The 5354-nt window shown below is 28.0% G+C and overlaps 1 long non-coding RNA gene across 1 annotated transcript in view; it reads right to left on the reverse strand.

Moving 5' to 3' along the window:
- The window catches only part of LOC136795819 (uncharacterized), a 93426-nt gene extending 90132 nt beyond the window's left edge, over nt 1–3294 (reverse strand). The window contains exon 1 of the long non-coding RNA XR_010843508.1: nt 3047–3294. This is a non-coding gene — a long non-coding RNA (uncharacterized lncRNA). The remainder of the gene's footprint in view (nt 1–3046) is intronic.
- Nucleotides 3295–5354: the final 2060 nt, after the last annotated feature.

Below are 5354 nucleotides of genomic sequence, written 5' to 3' on the forward strand. Positions count from 1 at the left end.
ATGATATGTCTCTGAGTAAATCAAGGTAAGGTAAATTATGAATAATAATGTTAAATAAATGAATTGATTGTAGGATCATACAAATAATGGAAACTTTTGTAATAGATTGTCCCTGAAGATGGCCGAATTGGCCGAAACGTTGGACATGTGAATGAAATAAATGTTTTGAGACTATAATTTGGATAGTGTTGTTGAATTATTTAGTAAAAAATTCTGAATGTTAATGGTATTTATCGAAGTAGTAGAAATTAATAATTGCTTCCCTTTATCAGATCGTTAATTACTTTTCACTGGTACGTATTACACAAATTATAATTTTTCTAAAAATATGTGTACTAACATAAGTCAGAAAAAAACTACAAGAGACGATAATGAAATAAATCATTAGTTTTGAATCATAAAAAACTAATAATAACAAACTGTATTTAGCCAATTAAATCCCACTTTTATCATTGAGACCTCTTTTTGAATTATTTTATTTCATTTGTTTGCCAAAATGTTTAAAAATGGTTGTTATGAGCAGTTCACATCTTGTATAAACGATCAAATTTATCATTTATAGGTGTATACAAGCGTTCAAAATTGTTGCACCATTATGTCAACACTACATTAAAAAGAAACTCAATGTAGTGTTGACATAGTGATTAGGTGAAATAGATATTGTATAATAATTATTGGAATAAGAGTAACTGTAGAAATAATTGTTAATTGGCTAATAGTAAAAACTGGTAAAAGCATAATGGCCTGCAGTAATGTGAAAAGTAATGTATGGCTAAGATAAGAGTGAATAAGATCTTTGAAAATGGCCAGAATGGCTGACACGTAGGAGTGTAATAATAATAAAGGTTCGAAGATATATGGATGTTTTTATTACTAAAATTAAAAAAAATTCAAAAAAAAAAGTTAATCAATCACTTTTATAAATTTTTCTGTAATATTGACCCTTGCGCATATTTGTTTTGATAATTCACATCTATAAGATGTGTAGATTTTTTTTTTTACTGACAGTAAAAAATAAAGTTTAATGTATTTAATTTGATTTAAATATATTTTTTTAATGAACTACTCAGCATATGTGTTCATATGTTAATGATTGTGTTCAAATTTCAACGAAATCAGACAATGTATTTTCGAAAAAAAGATATATACTTTTTTATGCCAAAAAAAAAATAATAATCAGAAAAAAAATAATAATAAAATCGTATATGTTGTGATTCTATGATACCCGTAAATTCTCAAATAAATATTAATACAGAATTGCTAATACTCGTATTTTTATTTTGTTATTTTTTTCTTAGCGAAATATTCAAACAAAATATGAACTATTATAATTATATACCCAAATAACCAAAAAAAAAGTTTTCTTATCTTATGTTTTTTTATTAATTTCATATTTGTTCATCTTAAAAAATACATTAATTTTATGCACTTACTTTATTCAAATAGGTTTTAGTAGAAGAAAAATATCACAATAAAATTCTTTAATAAATGTGGTGGCGTGATATAGTACATATATTTGAGAATAGTATGAATATAAATAAATTATCGTTGGTATTTATATAATTTTTATTTGAAGATTTCTAAGAAAAACAATTTTTCTTAAAAACGAGGAAATTTGTGATGGCTTACTTCACAGATGTGCTAAGTATATCGAAAGTAAATTTACAAAAAATACAATTTTGTATTTTTATAAAATTTTAATTCTTCAATTTTGTATTGTTTTATATATTTGGAATTTATAGCTAAATGTGCTAGTTAAAAAAATAATTAAAAGTTGTGATTTTTCTACAACAGAGAACCTTTAATCATATATAATATTTGTAGTATAAGTTTCTATGTACTCAGCAATACTGTGAATTAAGCAATCGATATCCAAGTGTATAATATTTTGAATCACATAGTATAAAGTTTCTTTAAATAAATATATTATTATCAATATATTGCAATTATAAATATTCTATTCTATTTATTAGAAAAATGTAAACAGGGAAGATAATAATATAAAATTATACAGAAAATATTTTCATTTCCATTAATAAAACGCCCTCAATAAGATGCTATCTTTATATCAGGAACTCTAATCATAATCTTGGGATATGAGTGCCTACTGCCACACTAAAACCGTAATTTACGACCCTCTCTTTTGGGTGGAAGGGCTACAAATTTTGGGTCTAATAGGGAGCGTCGAGATAAAGGAACTGAAAACATAAAGACATCCAACGGTCTACCGCATTATTTTTAGCAGAGGTTTTATGATAAAAATGAAAGAAAAATTCATTTAATTTATATATAACAAATATTTTATATTATTTTTATTCTAAAAGCTTTTATATAATGAGTGAATATCTCTGTTTTTTCTCTTGTCATCTGCTATGTGAAATTTTCTGAATTTACAAATTTATGTTTTAAATAAAAGATTTCGAACCCCCACTGCCGCCAAAATGAGTGAAAATAAAATTATAACTTATAATATGACAAGGCATATTGTCCTCCTTAATACTCTCTACCAATGTAAATAAACAACCAAAATATATATAAGGAGCATTAAGAGTTACAGTAAAACAGTGTTATTTTAAGTAATATTACGTATCGTTACAATGCCTGATTTCTTACTTTTTTTTTTGTTATTTTTCGACAACTCATAAGTTATATAGAAATGAACAAAAAGAAGAAATAAAAATAGTTATTATATAAAATTGTGACAATGATAAGAATATATATAAAAAAATCGCAAACTATTAGGCTAAAAACGAATAGGACACGAAATAACTTACACCAAAATCAGTGAAGACTAAAATGACTTTATTCTAATATATTTACAAGAACTACATGTTACTGTTACTCAGTCTCTATCTTCTAACTTATATCTTACTTAGCTATCTAGTCTAGGAAATATATATAAAGACTTGAGAAGGGGGGGGGGTAGAAGGAATACTGAAATAGGAGAAGGGGTTTGGACCAATCAGATAATTTAGGAAATATCTGGAAGGGGGAAAAGGCGTGGCGAGAAGTTGGGAGGTCTGATTTCTAAGAAAGGTACCATGACCTAAGACTTTTGTGCACTGACTTACATATGTTAACCATAAAATAGTTTGACTGATGCAAGTCCATTGTTAGATGACAGCATGTACCTTCTTAAGTACCAGGCCCTTGCTTTTTGATATAGGGCTTGAAAGGGCTGTTAGAATGGTCTCAAGGGCCTTATTTGAACCTAGTTGTTTTTATTGAGTTTGTTTTCTATACAATAGGAAGGAGAAAGTGGACATGTGCAACCATATGTCTAAAGTGCCTTAGGTTCAGTTGGGCAAGGGGCAATTGTTTAAATTGATAATACTGGTTCCTTAACTCACGTAATAAAACGTTAAAACAGAAAAGCAGATATAAGAAAACAAGATTTAACACACTAAGAGACGGAAAATAAAGAAATAAGTTGAGATTAAATAAAGATCGATAAAGAATAAATAAAAATAATTATAATTATAAATAAGTAAAGAAAAAATCAGGACTAATTCAAGTTGAGAGTAAATAGGGAAGGCGACCGTGAAACGGTTTTATTTCAAATTCACGAAATACCTGAAAGAGAAATAATAATAATAACTATAAGAATTACCTAATTTAGGAAAACTAAATATAAATTAAATGGTAGAATACTTAACTAATAATATATACCAGTAGAAAAAAAAGTCAATAATAAAATGTACTATCGGTATGAAAGCTGCACTAAAAACAATTTATGAGCTGTACCCCATAGAGCAATAGCTACACATTTATACCGATGGGTCTCCGTCCGGTATTAACAAGAGAGCTAGATCAGGTGTATACTCTATCAACTTTCAACTGTCATTTTCTGTTGGAGCTAAATCCGATAATTATGATGCAGAAATGCAGGCTATTGTCTTCGCGATGGAAGCCACTATTGAATGCAATGACAACACTGTAATATTTAGCGACTCCCAAGACGTAATACAAAAATTAACAAGGCTGCTATCGTGAAGAAAAGTGGAAGGGCTATAGCTCTGCAGTGGATACCAGGCCATGTTGGCATAGATGGTAATGAGCAAGCTGACAAGTTGGCTAAGCTCGGTTCTGGGAGATATTCAGCAGGATTCGGGCCAACTAGGATGAAAAGTATATAACTTTACTTTTGGACTACGCGCGGGAAAATGGAGTAATATCTCATTTACTTTGGCCTTGGAAAAAAATATAGGTATAATACAATAAATGTAAAAGAAGTAAGTAAATAATATTTATAAAATGGTATAAACCTAAGCATACAGAATATTTAGATAATGAAAATCACTATTTTGGTATTGATCGTGATAATAGTTCAAATTAAAATTAAATGAACAGTTGAATAATTCGTTAAATGGGGTTTGGTCCCCCGTAAGGTTGACTGGGGTATTCCCCTATAGTACAAGAGCCGGGAAGAAAAAAAAAAAAAGAAAAAAAAGGCAGTTATCTCACCACAATTTTTGATTACTTTAATGAAAACTATGTATAATTAATAGTCAAAATTGATGAGTCTGCCAAGTATAGGTAAGGGAATTAAAAATGGTGGCTGTTTCAAAACCTTAAAAAACACTCATTTTTCATTCGGAGCTCTATATCTTAAAAACTACCAACAACACTAAAAACCCTAAGAGCACATTATTTAAAAAAAAAAGTAAATTTGATTAAATATTTGCCCAAAATGCGCTACTTACGTCCAATAGTTCTCGAGATATACCTTTTTTAAAAGCAAAATTTGTTAAAAATCTACTAAAAGATTAGTAGTTAGTTAATTTATTTTGCGAATTCTATATCTCAGGAACTTTGTGACGTACAGATGTCTATTAGAACTCAAATTAAAGATAGTTTAATGGACTATAATGAAGTTCATTACTTTTTTTTTCGTAAAAATAGTATTTTTCATGATATATGCTAAAATAAATTGATTTATCGTTGTTCAGACAAAAAATCTGATTTATGAAAAACTTCATTTCAGAAACCATTTGAAATAATCTCTAGATCCATAAGACGCACATATGTCTGCCAACACTCAAAATAAAGGAAATTTAACTTACTATAAAGTAGTTTATGACACTTATCTTCGTAAGAGTAGTAGTTTTTATGATATTCACATATGAATATAAATTTGGTAAATGAAAATTTGTCCGAACAACTATAAATCAATTTATATTAGCAAAGTTCATGAAAACTATTACTCCTACGAAGATAAGCATCATAGACTACTTTATAGCTTATTAAGCTAGCTTTAATTTGAGTGCTAATAGACATTTTTACGTCAAATGGTTTTTGAGATATAGATTTTTCAAAATAAATTCACTAACTACCAATCTTTCAGTACGTCCCAT

This window comes from Halyomorpha halys, unplaced genomic scaffold (genome assembly GCF_000696795.3).
Source record: "Halyomorpha halys isolate HHAL.00 unplaced genomic scaffold, Hhal_1.1 Scaffold82.1, whole genome shotgun sequence".
In the NCBI taxonomy this organism is placed as follows: domain Eukaryota; kingdom Metazoa; phylum Arthropoda; class Insecta; order Hemiptera; family Pentatomidae; genus Halyomorpha; species Halyomorpha halys.